The 18,143-nt window shown below is 38.4% G+C and overlaps 1 protein-coding gene across 16 annotated transcripts in view; it reads left to right on the forward strand.

The window, feature by feature from the left end:
* Window positions 1-18,143, forward strand: part of ADD1 (adducin 1) — a 61,990-nt gene that overhangs the window by 11,829 nt on the left and 32,018 nt on the right. The gene's annotated exons all lie outside the window — the stretch shown is intronic.

An 18,143-nucleotide genomic window follows, 5' to 3' on the forward strand; every position in this document is an offset into this window, starting at 1 on the left:
TGAGGAGTCTCCAGAGCATGGATGACTTAGCAGATGTCATCTCAAGGCTCCTCTAATGAGGATAATTTGTTTATGAAAACTGGCATTTTGAAAGAATGTAGTAATGAGTGTGCAATAAGAAAACTGTACAAGGTTATTATCTTGACTTTTTATTCTTGAGGTATGTTTTTCAATCAGACTGCATTGGATTTGTCATGGTAACTGAAAAGGTGTCAGATTAAAATAAATAATGTTATTGCCTTGGAGTAATAGAAATAATTACTGAAAAGTCAAACAGTTCTGTTCTTCTGATTTGTTTAATGCACATGACATTGGAAATTTAACAGTTTCCTGCTTCTGGTGAGCCAGGTAATATGTTTGTGAACTGATAATATACTACTAAACACCAGAGAGGAGAAAAAGCTTTCTGGCTGCATATAAATTTTTAGACTTCTTTTTCTTTTTAATTCTTTTATCTGTCAAAATTGAAATGGTGTATTGCTCAGTTGTCTTAAATTGAAATAATATTTTATTTATTGTGTGGTATAGAATAGCATTCCTTGCAGGTGTGGCCTGTGCTATAGCTAGTTCTGAAAGGGATGCAGTCAATGTTGGAATAATTTATATTTTCAGCAGCATGTTTAGATCTGTCATTTTTGTCTCATTTTATGAGAGTGATGTCAACTTCTGTTTTTTTTTAATATTGTGTCTTGTTAGCTGGTGCCTTTTTTTTTAAGTAGCTGTTCTTAGAGGTAATTTTTCATGTTGACACTGTGCCTCACAAACACATAAAATCTTAACTGTTTTATAAAGTGAAGCTGCATGTTGCTGTGGAGTTTGATCTTTGGAGGATAAATCAGACATATCTTATTTCCCTCTCTTCCTCCAAAGAAGAGTGTGTGCATATCCTTTCCAAGACTTGTTGGTCTAGATCAGTGTCCTTGTGAAAGGATGCTGAGGTGTGGCTGCAGGGGAGGGTGGGTCTGTAGCATCTGCACAGAACAGATTTGCAACTGGACAATGGGTGGTTTGGCTTTTGTTACCATCAATTTCTCCCTAGGTTATGGAAATTCTAGACAATGGAAACAAGTTAAATTGAGGTAAGTCTTGCAGAGCTTGCTTGAGACTTGGAGGAGAGCAGAGAGCTTGAGTATGACATCAAGAAAGTTCGGGGGTAAGGCTGATTGGAGACTCGTAAGTAAGAATAATTTAAGCTCGGGAGATAGATTGCTATTGTGTGTCATTGGATATCTTCATAAAACCATCTGCATTTTATCAGTGTTGGTAGGGGCTCAGGAGATTAAAAAGGGGAAAATGAAGTATTACAGTCAAGAGCTTAGCACAGTGCAAAGTAAGATTATACATTTTATATCAGTTATGCTTGGAATGTTAGAACATCTGTAACTTTTGTCATGGTGTAAAGCATAAATCGATGCATAACATGCTGCAAGCATGTGTGTTATTCTGTACTTAAAACTGCTCACAGGCCATAGTTAATGAGGATATTTGGAGACTGAAACCATTAGTATGAGTTTGACAAAATTTTGTCATTTGCTTATAAAACTCCAAATGCCTTTGAGAGCTGCAGAATGTCTTTGTGTACAAAAAAAGAACACTACAGAATCTCTTCCTAATGAAATCATGGCTAAATAAGCATCAGGCTTAATATTTGAATGTTAGAATTGCTTGGTTTGGGTTTAAAAAAGAAGAGAAAAGCTTTAAGATCTGAATCTTCTAATTTCTTGCTTCAAAGTAAGTGAAGTTGAATGGCCAATGTAAATTACAGATATCTTGTGTGGAGACTTCTGGGACAGACTTCATAGAATATACTGGTTTCTGGATATGCATAGAAAGGTAACTGTTAAAAATGGGATAGTAAATGTCATTAGTCATGGGCCCTATGGAATATATTTTTGCAAGATTTCTGTTGTATTTCATGATCTTTGTTAGGTGCTTTGTTACTGAACAACTCTGACAAAGTGGGAGTTGCTTGGGGCCTAATATACATTTAAGGATGTGGACGTGTTAGATCCTATTGAAATCCATTGAGGGCACCTGTTGAACAGATGTGATTGCAGGTTTGGATTGGCAGGGCTTGTTTACAAGTTCCCTCCCCTGCTCTGTCCTGCAGCTCCCAGCACTGCCACACAGACGGATGTGTAGACTCAGCCTTGTGGCCAGCCCAGTGTGGAGATGGATTCCCCAAGGAAGACTGAAAATAATGCTGTGCTCTGGAGAAAGCTTGATGGACTATATGAAAAGAAAGACCTAAGGAGTAGATTTTTCTACATATAAAATGCTACTGTTGTAAAAACAAATACCACAATTCAGCTTTAATGCAAGAGATAGTTTCCATTTGACACAGTTGTTTGGCTCTTCTCCTTGGAGAGCTGCTTACCAGTTTCTAAGGTTTTGTTGAGATCAGTTGGACTCGACATGGGCAGAACTGCTGGCCTGTGTCCAGCTGCTCGGGAAGTCGCTTTAAAAACTAGATTTAGGATTCTGGCTTTGAATGCTGCATACATGTCATGGTGCTTTGCAATTTTTGATGCCAGTAGCCTCTCAGTGAACTTGAAAGAACTGCACCTACGTATTTTGGCAATAAAACAGTGGCAGCTGGGTTTCTAGAAAGAGTTCATTTTACAGCTTCAGTCAGGAATGAAAGTTCTTAGTGCCGTGTGAATTATTCAGGATCCTTGTCTGACTCCCAACTGATTTGACACATCTATGTATCCTTGATGTTCATTATTTTAACTTGAATTTCTGCTTCTGGAATTATAAGCCACATGCTGGCGGAGTGTGATTTTTAGAGCACAGTAGGGAAAGGTTTCTGGTCACTAGTAGTCAAGCATAAACAGGAGTTCTAGTACTGTGTTCTTAGAAGCTTGCTAGGTATTGGTGCTGGGAATACATCTTGTCTGTGGGTGGGAGAGTTGTTGCTTGGATAGGGATCTGAATAAAAACCAATAAAGGTGATGATATAGCCAGTGGAGGTTTTTTTAAACAGCCAATAAGAAGACAGATATGTAGAAACACTGGGGTTTTTTTCCTATTAATCTTCAAATGTTTGCCAACTAAAATAATCTTTGCCTAAAGATAGTCTTTAAAATGAACATTATCCATCCATAATCTGGAAGCAGGATTATGTGTCAAACAGGAGCCTTTCGTGTTTTTCATTGGGTCTTGAATTCAGCAAGTCCAGAATGCCCAGAAGCACAATTTTTAGTAACGATTTTAAGTTAATTTTGTAGAACGTTGAAGCTGTGCAAAACTGTCGTGGCTTTGGATACTTTGGGGTGTGTGTCTGTCTTTAGGTAATATTTGGGGGTGGACCTTCGTAGAGGTCTGGTGTGCTTGGGACCAGTGCTGTCAAAGCTGTGTGCGTGCAGGAGGGGAGGGAGAGCTGGTGTGCATCTCCTGGGGTTTCAGAGTCATGGCTGAAAACACACCCAAAGTGTAAATCATCCATCCTGACCTCTTTAGGGAAGGCAGCCCTTCTCATGGGGTGGCTTTGTACCAGCAGAGTGTGAGTTGTGTCAGTTTACCTGGGCTGTGTGTGTGAGGCTCCACAGTCCTTCTGGTTGTTGTCCTCCTGCAATGCAAACAAAATCTCTGTGCCATGGTTGGTGCCTGTCCTGTGTTTTGTGCATGCTGCTTTGTTCTCTTTTGAAACCCTGCAGAGCACAGTAAATAACAGCTTTTTGCCACTATCAGGTGGAAACAATGAGCATCTGAGCTGGAAGAGAAAATCTGGGTTTGCACGAAGTTAATTTATACAGCCATATTCTGTTGGATAATACTTGCCTGACAAGGGAGATGGCACAGTCAGGAAGACGGTTTTCTCATGGTGTTTCATCTGTTACCATGTGGGTGTACATGACCCTTGAGGTTTACCCAGAGCTAGGAAACTGCATAATTTTGGGGTGGGGAGCACATTCACACTTGCCTGTGAAAAAGAAAAACATAGATAAGCTGCTCCTAAAATAGAGTTTGTAGGGGGTTCTTGACATACTATTTCCTAATACGGAAAGAACAACTAATGCAGAAAAGTCTAATGCAGGAAAATGAGTTCTAGTAACACTTTAATTCATAGCTGATGTGTTTTAATCTGTAGGTTAAAGTCACCAGGAACATTCTGAGAGATGGAAAAGAGAATGCTCTTGGCTTTGGAACCTGTGCAATGGCATGAACTTTGTCTTACTGTCACTTCTGAGACTTGTATAAAGATGGTGTTAATATCCTTTGTGTAGGGCATGTATTTTAAACACTCTCCAGGAATGTTTAGTGTAAGGTGGATAAAAGATGGTGTAACCACTGTCTTACTAAAATTTTTCAGCTGCTGGAAGGATTTACAAATATCCAATTGAGCACTATGCAAAATAATTTTTTTAACTTGACTAAGCCTGGATGTTAGCTGTCTGTTTGGAAATAGAATGACAATACTTAGGTGAGGTTGACATTTCAAACCTGTTTTTATGTGCAAGTGCATTATAAAATCTCACATGGAAGGTTTATGTCAGAATTAATACTTAGGCTTGCATTCTCCAAAGATACTTGTTTCCTCCTGCATACAAGCCTTTTTTTAAACTCTGTCCAATTCTACTGTGTTATGAGAATAAATTGTGTCATAATTTATGTCATTTTCTATCTCTCTCTCCCTCCCCCATCAAAACTGGGAAGTGCTATAGAAGAACTGGGGGGTGCCACTTAGAAAAACCCAAGCTGAACATGAAGAAGAAAGTAATGAAAAATTCAACACCTCTGCTACCTTCATCTGCCTTATTCAAGCCTGCTTGAAATCTCTAGACTTCATATTAAGTTTCTACCTTATTTATGTACTTTGATGCACTGTCTTCTTGCTTGAACTGGTAACGCCCATCCACAACATTTGTGCTGCTTATTTAACAAACTTGCTGGTTCCAGCTTAATGCCTGCATGCTCTCTAATCGTGTAGCAATTTCTGTGTTACTTGGGTACTCTGCCAGAAAAAATGGTAGAATTCATGAATCTAGTAATGAATATTCAAGTTAGTTTCGTCTCAAAAAATCTCAACTAACCAGTCTCATAATAATGCAGGGTTTTCACTTGTGAGGCATGTACTGTAAGATCTCTAAAGCTGTAGGTATATCAGTCATGAATTCGTCAAGGAACTTGAATTTCTCCTTTTGGCAGTTTCCAAGTGGTGGCACGTCCTGTTACTTAGCCTCTTCATCCTTCTTTATGTATTGTCTTAATCTTTTGGAACAGCTACACTAATTCTTTATAACTTTATTCTTAAATTTGATGATGAGGAGTTACTACATAAGTTTGAATAGCAACAAGTGCTGCCAGAGTATACATCAGATTTATGATGTCCTTGCCTCAAAAATCTATCAACAAAATGGGATGTTGTATAAAAAAGGACAGGTTTAGTTTACCTCTGATCCAAGTAAAAATGGCATAATGAAGTATAAGAACTTAAAAAAAAAAAAAAAAAAAAGAGGCAGGGTGTAAATCAGAGTCTCTGAAAACTCATTATCACTGTTGATGGATAGGCAAGTTACTTTGATTTTGTTCCAAAACTGTATCTCAGAGAAGGAGCAGAGAAAAGCACAAGCAGAGTTACTGACTGGGATGCCTTTGCCATCACAAAATCAGCTTCATTTCATACAACCTAACTTTAGTGACACTGTTCCTTATGTAATATGTAAGGAACATACTAAAACTTTTTCAGCCTGGAAAGCAAAACTGATTTGCTTACACACTTTTAGTTTGCCCTTGCGTGAATAGGAATCTCTTGTTTCTAGATCAGGATGTGTAAGAGCTGTTATTAAGATTTAAAAATTTCTGATGAATGAAGAAATTGAACTAGAATATTTAAGTTTTGCAGTCCTTTTTTCAGAGTTCTTCCATAAAATGCGTAGTCAGATTAAACTGAAAAGCAGAATCTGACAATTCATGTGCTTGAATGTTACCATTTCAGTTTGTTAGTGGACTTTCTTAATTAAAAAAAATCCCAAGAAACCCCCTCACTCTTTAATTCCAGCAGGTCTAGACTCACATTCCGAAGTCTTGTGGACAAAACCCCCATACAGAATCTTTTCCTACTCACCTTTTTTAAACATTCCAGCTTCAGCTTCTTACCAGCAATAATAAAAGGAAAATTTTTCATCTAGGTGTGGTCTTTTCCGTATTAGAGGTGAGATAAACAAGCTGAGTCTTACTTTCTGTTCCTGTGTGTCCATAGGCAGTTCAGAGGGAATTCTGGGCAGGCCACCTTCTCTGTTCCTGTCTATGGAGTTAGTATACTCAGACTGTAGCCCGGGATTTCCCTTAACAGTCTGTCATAAATTTTATGACTGACTTGAACCCTTGGAATACAGTACTTTTGAATTAGCTCTAACATTATCGATGCAATTGTATTTAAAACTGAAATGACCTGGTTTGAGGTTTTTGTATCTGATCACTTTAAGAGTTTATCCCAGGACATCGGCTGTTCCAGAGGGTAGTACCCAAATGAGTAAGTCAACAGATTCTTCATTCCAGATTCAGAATTTTTTTCAGTGTTTAACCTAAATTGACATTTAAAAAAATCCATTCAAACCCATAAAATAGCTCTCACGCTTGCACAAAGTGAAGTTGTAGCTTTAACAAATCTAAGGCAATGTTTTTACTATTTGTATGTAACTGAGGGAAAAAGAGTCTAACTACTTTTCTCTCTCCTGTAAATAAAGATACCAAATGTCATCCAGCTGTTCTGGAAGAAGTTACTGTTGCAGAGTAGTTCAAAGGGTTAACTGACATTGTTTTGTTCATTGCCAACATGCTTCAGAAATTTCATCCCTTGCTATTCAGTCTCCATGAAAATAACTGGATTCTGGCCAAAATGGGGCCGCTTTGCCTGTGCACTGCTGCAGTCTGTTGATCCTTTATACATCATGATACTGGTATTTTAGATGTGAATACTTCAAGTAACTGAAATTTCTTGCCTTTTTTAAAGTATCTGTTCCTGTTGAAAAATGAGTTTTAAGTTCTGTCATCTGTAGGAGCTTTTGTTAGTCACAGTGCTTTTTGAAAGGTTTGACAATGGTGAACATTATAGTTGTTTTACATTTTAAACATAAGTTTTTCAGGGGTTTTGTACTTGTGGTACCATTGGATATGTGTGTGGGATCTGGTTGGTTTTTTTTCCTACACACTGATCTAGTATGACCTTCTTGAAAAATCCAACAAACATTTAACTAAAATTTTATTTTCACTTTTTTTTTTTTTTTTTTTTTTAGAATGTCCAGTCCCCTTTTTGTAAAAGAAGGGGAGTGCTGTATAGGTGGTACCATCAGAAAAATTATGAAACCTTATAGGTCAAGTGAAACAATGCTACTGTGGTCTCATTGCATAGTAGAGGGGCTTGTTCATTTTGCTTATTTTGCTGAGTCTTGAAGTCAAAAGAAAATCTTGAGGAAAGGAGAAAGCTTTTCTTTACCTCATCCCTGCACCTACAGCAGTGTGTTTTAGACAGCTGGAAACTGGTACTGTGTGCAGCATTCAGAGGAGCTCTGGAGTCTTCTCCCTTCTGCTAAAGCAGCCTCTGAACTCCACAGTTCTCATGCAGTGCTGCAGCCTCCCCATTGCTGTGGGAAGAGCCTGTGCTGTGTCCTCTCCCTCTTGAGCTGCTGTGTCAGAAGCACCCCCAAGTTTACAGTGACACTCACTGCCAGGTCCTGACCTAGTTCTCATTGCTGTCTAAAGCCGCCGATGCAACCACTGCACATCTCTCTGTGGATTGTTCTCTGGTAAGTGCAGGTGGCTTTCCTTCTGGGGGCTATGTGGAGTACTCTTATGGAATCTGGGGACTTTCATGGCTTTAAGGATGTTGTTTCTTAGGAAAATCTGATTTCAAATGCTTGTATATGGAAATTATGGACATCTTACCTGATTAATTACATTGGCAAATTAAACATCTAATTTTGCTTCAGTACATTGGTGACTATCTTTAAGAAACATATGTGTACATATGTGTCTTTTTACAAATCCAGTCTCGGAATTAGAAATCTAGCAGCTTTTATACCTTCAGTTTAAAGCCAGTATTTATTTTTTGGGTCAGACATTCTGATCTAGCTTTACTTCATGGATAAAGCTGGGGCCCTGCCCTTGAAAGCTGGTGATCTGATTTGACCTGTGTTCAAAAGTCTCAGGGCAGTGGCTTATTGGTGTGTTTGGTGTGAGGCTTGGGAAGTGCATGTGGGTTCACAGAAACCTAAAAATAAGCAGTATTTGGGTTAAACCTCTTTATTTGTATGGACTAGTGACCCTGATGGCAAAAATAAATATCCATTTATTTTCTGGTACTGCTGCCACCACCCATGAATTTTAATAGTGTGGAAATATTTTAGTTTTACATTGTCTTGGTACTTTCTGCACAAATAGAGGATGGAAGTGTGAATTAGTGACTTGACTCACTCTCATGCAGTGCTGTTTAGTGTGTGTAGCTGAGTCTCAGTGACATCAGTGGTGAATTTTATTGTCCCAATAAAGCAGGCAGGAAAAACGCTTGGCACCAATGTTTTCTGTTCAAATTGTCAGAAAGGTATAGAGTGATGGTGTCTCCAGTTCAACCGTTTTTATTATACAGGCTTTTAAACTTAACATTTAAGAAACATTAACCTGAGCAAGTCAGTTTCCATGGAGTAAACTGCTGAATGCATCAAAGAAGCCAGTGAGACCCACTGAGGTATTTTGAAACTTTACTAGGTTTTGTAGCTAAAATTTCTTGGGTAAGGTATGCCTGAATGATCCAGGAATTTGCATTCTGTGCTGCTGAAGATCATTAAAAATTAGAAAGAGATATTCTACCTGTTCTAACAGAAAATTTATCCTGATAGAAGTCTGATCAATCTGACCTGAGTGTAGGAGGAGGATTAAGGAGGATTTTTGGTTCTGTCTCTGAGTCTGACATTCAGTTTCCAGCTGTCACCAACCTACCAGCATAGGAAGGTGTTATAAAAAAAAAAGGTGTTGGAAAACTGGAAATGGTTTGGAAGCTGCAAATAACATGAACATGTTGTGCCTGTGGAACTTATTTTTCCTAAAGCCTAAGAAGGAAGGACAGGTTCATAGATTTTCAGAGCAGATTCTGATCTCAGTGCAGACAGGCAGTAGAAGGTATTCTGGAAGTTGTACTAAAACATGTGTTATACAAAGGTTTTTAAAGCAAAGTTATTGACTCAGTATTGGATATATATGGTTAGGAAATTTCCATCTCTATTCAAGGACAAATGTGTTTGTTATTCAGTCCCAAGTGTTAAATGTGTCCATACTTTTGTTAGCAGGACGGAAAGGTCCTGGCACCTCTGTGGCCAGTTAATCTTTCTGGTTCACTGAATATGTCAAGCTACTGATTCTACAAGTTACGCTTCTACTCTCCAGATTGTTTTTGTAGCCCTTCTGTGAACTCTGAATTTTCAGTCTATTACTGAAGCAGGTGAAATAATATTCTACTAATGGGAATTTTTTTAAGGTTAGGGAAGGTAATTTTTCTACTTCTGTTTTTCTTTTATTTTACTATTACAGTAGAGCACCTGGCCACAGGATAATCTTAGCAATTTCTGTGTAGTGTGATCTATGACAAATCCGGAATTCTCTTCTAATTTTGCCATTTCAGCATTGAGTATTTCTGGTGTAATTTTTGTCCCTATTGGTACTCCTTTGCATTAGTTGTGTTAAAATGAGTTTTTTGATATTGCACTATCATTAATAAAAATCACAGAATCAAGAAACTTACTTGAATTGGGAATCAGATTTCTGAAATAAAATTGTAGGCAAATCAGCTTCAGTAGTATTTGGCAGTGTAATTTTGAGAACTCATTTGGGGGGCTCTTTAAGTCAGGTTTTAATCTCAGTGTTGGAGTAGCTTCTTAAAATTTATCTGAAAATCGTGAGACTGCCGTGAACATTGAAGCCTATGTTTTTCACTGAACTGTAAAGAATCATTTCAGGGGCTAATAGACATGGAAGCTGTGGGAATGAGAAGTATCTCCACTGCCATAACCACCACTGGTGCTCCTTTGATAAGAAACAATGGAAAAATATATGATGAACTTGCCGAATCCATACTTGCACTCTGTGTCTGAAGAAATGCAAAAGACACTGGTGAAATTCCTGTTTTCTCATTTGCATGCAAATTTTGTGATACATTTGTGAAGCTCTTAGAGTTTCAGCAGAAAAGCTTAAGGTGTCTGTGGTTTAAGATACTTATTTAGAAACTTTCTTTGTGTTTTATGAACAGTGTGACATTTCATGTTTTCTGTTACCACTTTCCCTGATCTTTCATAAGTTTATGCACTGAACACTTCAAGAAATTCTGTATGAGAAATGTATGGAACTAGTAGATAAGTCTGAGTCAAAGAACTGAAAGCAAGGTAATTTTGATGTTGAGGTGAGGTAGGTTTGAAACTGTGATGTTGAGGTGAAGTAGGTGTGAAACTGTTAGTTTTTTGCAAAATCTTTTGATGCTAGAAATGGCAGTTCTGTTGTTTTTTTCATAAACTGTTTAGAAGGAAAATTGAAGAAAGAAAGGATTGGAAGAGGTGAAGTTAAAAGGCTGGGGAAAAAAAACAAGGACCTTGTCAATAGGAGATATAAGTTAACTGTTTGAAGAGGATTTTTTCATCTTTATTTTTTAAATCATAATTTTAATGTTTAGATTTGGATTCCTTACCATTTTTAATTAACTTGGAATGAGCTGTTAGTTGGATATTTGATCTTTCCATTATAAATTAATAAATCATGTTAGGGTTCAACATGAAAATTGTATCAATGGTGAGCACAGGCTGCAACTGTACATTCCAGTGAGGGGAAGAATAGCACAGTGTGCTGCCCTGTTCCTCCCTGTGCGTCATTCTCAGCTTCCTGCAGTGTCCAGTCTCAGGGATACAATGCTTTTCCAGGTCAGGGAGGAGAGTTCAATGATTAGTGTTTCTAAAAGTTTGATACTTTTGGCCTTTTAAATCCCTTATTAAAAGCAGGCAAATAACCTCTCTGTATTTTAGCTTTTTAATTGCTTATAAAGATAGCTTTTCTCCTCTTTTGTTTGTAAGGACTGAATTATGAATTCCAACCCATATATACTGAAACTTCTGCAGAATTTAGCAGCTGTCTTTAACAAATACCCCAGCTGAATCTGCCCACCTAAATTCTGGTGTAGATCTTAAGTGGGCTTTGCTAAGTAGAATCATAGAACACAAAACAGCCCAGGGTAAAAGGGGTCTCAGAAGGTCATCTGAGCCAACCTGTTTTGTAAAAGGGAGCCTAGATGGGATTATCCAACACCCTGCCCAGTTGTCTTGAACACCTCCAGCTGATGGGGATTCCACCATTTTCCTGATGAGAATGTTCTCGTGATTGTTCTCAGTGTAAAACTGTCTTTCCTATATCAAGGTGAAACCTTTTCTGGTACAAATTGTACCTGTTACCCTATGTCCTCTCCGTGTGGCTCCTTGTGAAGCCTCCATCCATTTTGCAGCTAGCCTTTAAATTCTGGAAAAGTCTGATGATGTCTCCCAAGCATTCTTTCTTCTGGGAGAAAGCACAGGACCTAAGAACTCCTTTAGGCTTTCCTTGTAGAGTAGGTTCTACAGTCTTTGATCATCTTCATGGCTTTCATTTTGACACTCTCCAGCTTGTCTGTTCCTTTTCTTGAGCTGTGGAGAGCACGGCTGGACACAGGAGTAGTCCAGGTGTGGCCTGACAAGGTCTTGTAGTTTGGGATGGTCACATCCCTCATCTCTGCTAGTGGTGCCCCTGTGGCCACATCCCAGTGTCTGATTTGCTTTCATTGCTGCAGCAGCTTCACTGCTGAGCCCTGTTCAGCTCCTGTTGTGCACCAGGACCCCCAGGTCCCCCTCAGCAAAGGATTCCAGCTTGTGCCCGGCTCTTTGGTGTCACCACTGCTGCAGGACCTTGCGCCTGTTAAACTCTGCACTCTTACCAGCTTGCTGTTCCAGCCTGTCCTGCTCTGTGAGATGGCTTTCCCTGCGGACACATCCACCTCACCAACACACTGTGGTGTCACCAGCAAACCTGGGGATGCTGCTCTCAGACCTCTCATCCAGATTATTTGTGGTGATGTTGAAAAGTGTGAGTTCCAGCATCATTTTCTGGGGATGCCTCACTTCGGACAGGCTGCCAGCGTGAGTTACAACTGTTGAGCAGCGCCTCCTGTGTGCCCCCTGTGGGCCCTTTCCTGCCCGTTTTGCAGGCCACCAGCCGGTTTCTACGGGAAGGCTGTGGGTAACAGTGTCAAACGCTGAGCTGAGGTTTGTTAAACAATATCTGCTGCTCTCCCTGTGTTGACAGAAAATGTTATTTTGTTGCAGGTGATTGGGTCAGTCTGGCGTGATTTGCCTGTCGTGAAACTGCTCTGGCTTTTCCCAACCACCCGCTTCATTTGGCTTTGGTAAAGCCAGAGCAATTACTGTTTTACAACCTGGTGCGCTTAACCTGGGGGCTCCTTAAATGTTCTCTTAACACACAGGCTAAATCTGATTTTTAATGTAACCTTGAGATCACTCACTTGCCATTGTGCTACACCTCTGATTTCAGTGTTTTAGAGAAGGTGAAAATAGGAAATAGTTGTTTACAGTCTGTGGATTTCAAATTGAATTGGTCTACTTTTGTTTCCTTGTCCAACACAGCTTGCTTTTGAATTATTGTCATAGTTACTAAAGAATGTTATTATATAAAATACAGTACTTTTGGCTATATAAACTTATTGTTGGATTTCTCTAAATTTTAGACTCCTATATTAACTTGTATTATCTCTTTTAAAAAGCAAAATGATGGTGCCTGCATTCAGTAAAAGAGAAATAACTGTTCTTGTTCGTGAAGTACTCTCTTCCTGTTTGAAAACAAAGAACAGAGGAAATTCTGAAGATTCGTAGACTTGGGAACATTTGCTAAAAAATAATATAATTGTTCATGATATTGAGTACCCTGTCTAGTGAGTAGTACAGTCATGATTTACTTTCTTTGTTCTTTGATTTCCTAAGATAATACCAACTTTTCCTTTAAAAGTTCAGTCGGAAACATTTGAAATGGCAAGAACAAATCCAGTGTCATTGGTGCCAAAATGCTGTCACTGAATATTGTGGAAATTGTAGTGCAAATCATAATTTCCCTATTGTAAAGTCATAGTAATTTTTAAGGAGAAAGTTTGGCAAATGTTATTCTAAAGTAAAGGAAATAGGAAAAAATACAGAATGTATCAGAATATTAAATGAAGTGCTAGCAGTGCAATCTTACAAGTTTTTTTGCAGATGCCAAGTGATAATGAAACTTTTTTCCTGTAGATACATGTTCGGTGTCCATGCTTCCTTGGTCATCATCCCGCCAGCTTAAGTTTCACTGTGACTCTATTTGCAGTGGCCTATTTATCTCTCAGCTTTCATCTGCCCCACCCCAGTGCTGCCTGATCCATTCCCTTCCTCTTCCTCCCTCCTGTCACCTCATGACTTCCCCATGAAGTAATTTCAGTTCTGTAGCTTTCTGCACTCCCCCGACTCATTCCTGGGCTATAAAATGATTCTTTAGCGTTTTTTTCCTGATCCTATTGTGTTTGCACCCAAAACAGAGCTCAGTTCCCTCCCTCTACCTGCACACTGCCTGACCTGTCACTTGCATGAGTTTTTAAAGTAAGTTTTACTCCTCAAAGACTGAGGATTGCACAACAGGAAAGAAAATTACTTGTTTTGTTTTGCTACTCCGTTGTCCCTTCCCCAGTAACTTCTTATCAAATCTGTTTTCACCTCTGTTAGACATAGTTCTGGTGGGAGTGGAGATTGTTTTTTTGAAAGAACTGTCAAAAAAAAAGAATACAAAGCAAATTACAATATCATTGTCAGGTCTCAAAGGAACATATTTTGGAACTGAGTGCCCCTTATTTTTGTTGCTGGTGACTGGGAAAGAATGAGCAGTTGAGAAGTTGCCACTCATTTAATTTGCAGATTTGGCACAAGGTCCCATACAGGTGTTCTGTACAAACAAATTGTAAGCTACCAGGAAGAGAGCAGGCTTGGTGGTTTATTGGTGGTGTTTTTTTTTTTTTTTTTTTTTTTTTTTTTTTTTTTTTTTTTTTTTTCTTTCTGAAATAACTTGCTTTTGTAAGGTTTTGCTCAGATAATTCTAAACCTAAAACAAACCCCTTTGCGTGTGCTGTCTTGTGAAGTGGCAGTGTATTTTGAATATTTTGGAAGTGTTTTTGGTTCCATGTCACCTTGTCATAACCTTCTTCCTGCTTCTGAGAGTGTATTTTTATTCTGACTTGGCCTCAGCAGACTTAAAGCTGTGTTACTGTGGAGAGCTGAGCTCAGTCCTTTGGTGGCAGGGAGCCTTTACCTCAAATTCCATTGATTGCGGCCCTGGTAGAAACAATTTCCTCAGGGTGTGGAGCAGCAAAAAAACCCACTACAACTTATTACAAAACAAAACCAACCTTTAAATAATTGCAAAACTTTTTTTTTTTTCCAAGAAGTGTAGTTAGCTAGTCCCTGCTAGTGTACAGACTATGAGACATTTCAAATCCTCCCAGTGTTCAGATAATATTCATTGTGATGGTTTGGTTAGAAACACTGGACCTATAAGCTATCAAGGAGGTAAACACCTACATCTGTCCCAAATTCCATGTATCAAAATGAGTTCAGTATTAAAGTTTTAAATCAGTTTGTTATCTGCAATAAGATCCCAAAAGATCAATTTTAGGATTTTTAATTTTTTAATTTTTCAGATTTATGGGTGAAGTTTTTATGTATCCTTAGTTTATTGTAGATTCTTGTTGAATATTATTTGGTTTTACATGTTTAAATATCTTTGACTATATGTGCATCATCTGAGTACTGAGGAGTGCAAACTGCTTAAAAAATTAAGATTTTTCTTCTTTGTGGATGCTAACATGAAAAATTTTATCGTCTCTCTGTTCTAAAACTTTATTCTTTTGTTTAAACTAAATTTTGTAGCATAACCCTCTAACATTCCTCTTTGGTGAATTCTTTAATGAACCTGTTAGTTAGAGAAGAATGGAGAGGAAGAGGGTTTTGAATAACAAATATAACTTGAAATACTGATACCAATTTCAGAATGTTTTTTGTAAACAGTGCTCAGTACCTGTAAATGAACTATAAATTTTATGAACCTGATTTCCTAAAAGTAATTCACAACCAACCTGCTTATAGCAGTTGCTCACACATCCACACACCCCGCAATAAAAACATGGTGCTGTGAGTTGGCTGCTGGGCCATTGACCACCACAGTGTTTGTGTATACATAGGTACTAAAAGAATGGCTGTAGTGGCGTGTTACTATAAGGTGCTGTTGGGATTTTATCACAGCTGTTTATTTTCCTTGCTCCACATAGTAATAGATGCTGTTCCTCTATCTGTCTGTATTTGACAGCAACTGCTTCTGGCAGAAGGTTTTCTGTGCATTTACATTTTCCAGTCCTGGCTTTTTCAGTTAAGGGTGTGGCTTTTTCTGACACAGTTGTGTTAGAACAGCCTCTTGCCTAGAAACACTTATCATGGCAGAAAATCCTCTGGCATTACAGCTTATCTTACTGAGGGCTGTACTGCAGTACATCAGAAGGAAACTGTCTGCACTGAAGTGTTGTGGGTGTGGCAAGTGTCTTAATTTTTTTTTTTCTAATATGTGTTTTTAACTGCCTGGGCAGACTGTTGTGATTTTCAGTGTGACCTTGCAGTTTATAGAATCACTGGCTGTTCCCCATGGTGTGTTCAGATTCCTTTTATTTATTTATTGGTATTCATATTACTGCAGCTCTTACTGGAGAGTCCATCATGCCTTATTCCCAAAGGGTTTTCAAGGAAACTCATAAATAAATTTCAGTGGCTTTGCGAAGTGTTGTGAAGCATGCCTGCTTCTAGTCTGAAAGTTGATCCCTTTTACATCAGTTTATGACATCCATTAAGACAGTTACTATTGCAGTTGTGTTAAAACAAATAATTATTATACCTTGCAGGGGGGATGCCATTAATTTTGGGTGTCTGCAAAACTGAGCTATGAAACAGATATTTAAGCTTAGATGTAAAATCATCACTGAACGTTAATAGTTGATTTTCATGTGAGATTATTGACATTACATAGTGTTGAAGTAATAGCGTCCCAAGACCTTCTTGTATGCCATTGTGTACTTGTTTGGAGGAGTAATGCAACTCTGGCAAGACACTGTGATCCCATTTGAATGTTGCTCTTGTGGGCTGTCAGGGCCCAGCTTCTCTCCAGCGTGAGTAGGAAAGAGTGAAGTAATTATGTGTGTCATTCATTTGGAAATAGGTTTTGGTACTCTGAAAGTAAGATGGAATTAGTGTAAATAATTAAATGCAAAATTACATTTGCAGATATGTGTACAGTTTAATTTAAATTGTGCATACACAAACAACATGCCACTTAAACATACCCTGAACATCAAATGCCTGAGCAGGCAGGGGCAGGCTGTTCTCTGCTGGTGGTAAGCTCAAACTTCCTAGTTTTGCTATGCTTTACTTTTCAGAAAAGACACGTTTGTGGCTGTGCTCAGCAGAGTGCAGTATAAAGTGAACTTGACTGGTTCCCATTGTCTTCACTTGCCATTATGCTGTTCCTAAACTCCCTGATTTTTTTTTTTATAAGCAGCGGCTGGTGAAGTTCAGACTTCATTAGGGCCAAGTGAGCTGTTACTGTAAGAGAGTAAGGCACACGTGTGTCTGCAAATTGTTGGTTTTCAACAAAGCCCTGGGTGTAGAGCTCAGAAATTTGGCTGCTAGAGCTTAGCAGGTTGGGAAAAGTGTTAGTAGGCCTTCCAAAAGCATTTTCAAGGAAGGAAGTGGCAGATGATGCAGGCTGGAGGTTGTGGGAGGATGAGAACTTAGAAGGAGTGTATTAGGCATTTGAAGCTGCCAAAGGAGAGGTGTCTATTTGCTGTAACTTCACTTGCTTAAATTTCCTAAGTCTAATGCGTTAAAAGGTTTTCCTTGTGGATAAAAGCATGAATTCTCCTTGCTGTACCCTGTATTTCTCCGTGGGTGAAGGCAAGTGAGCAATTCAAATAATAAAGATGTACATATGAGCTTCAGAGAAGAAAAAATCAACCATGATGTTTAAAGTCTAAACTTTAAAATGAAATATTTTAAACACTGCAGAAGTATCTTTGTGTGTTTATTTAGAAACTCAGTGGGTGGAAATCATTGAGTGTTAAGTGCTAACATAGATTTTCATAACAATATCTCGTTCTGCAGAGTCAAGGAGAATATTTTGCTCGTTGTGTTCAGCTGTCTCAGTTCAGTGGTTTTTTCACTCTAATAAAAGAAACAAGTTGAATTTTGAAACTTCTTTCCTAATGTAAGAATTAAAGAGGATGAAATCTGCTAATTCCGGAGCCTTGAAGTAGATAATTTTCTTCATTGCAATGATTTTGTTTAACATAATCTGCATTTCAATATTTATGTAAACTTGCCTTTTCTGTGTGCATCCACATCTGAAGTGGTTTTAGCTAATAAGCATGCAAGTAAATTACTAAGCAAATTAGACACTGTTTAAGATAAGTCCCTAACAAAAATCTAAAAATGGCAAAAGAATAGAGACATATATAAAATCTTTCTAATTTTACATGTAGATGACGAATGATTACTTACATGAAGTCTTTTCTGTATAGTCTTTTCTACTTAGTGGTAATTTGATATATCAGGTGACCAGGAATTGGAGGCATAAATCTCAAAGTGTTGCGAGGGTGGCTTTATTGAACTGTCTTTTTGTGAGTGGAAGGCTTCAAAATTCTTCTGAGAAGGATTTTGGAATGAGGGTTGTAATGCTGTGCCCAGAAAACTGGGATAATGTTACACAAAGGAATTGTTGTGAGTGGAAGAAGGAGGTGTGTATGAGCAATACTGGCTGAGCTTTCAGCCTTTCTGGTAGATACAGGCAGATGCTGACTACAACATGTAAAACTGAAAGGAACCCTGGCCAGGGAGTGGGGACTGTGTGTGTCTGTGCTTTCCAGATTCCAAAAACCACATGCTAATGTAGTGATGTGCATGTTATTGAATGGACCTAAAATAAATGTGAAAAGAACACTTTGGGTGCAAAGTGAAGATTTCTGAGTTTGTATCCAGGAATGTGTTGGCAGCCCAAGCATGTTTTGG

This window comes from Sylvia atricapilla, chromosome 4 (genome assembly GCF_009819655.1).
Source record: "Sylvia atricapilla isolate bSylAtr1 chromosome 4, bSylAtr1.pri, whole genome shotgun sequence".
NCBI lineage: Eukaryota > Metazoa > Chordata > Aves > Passeriformes > Sylviidae > Sylvia > Sylvia atricapilla.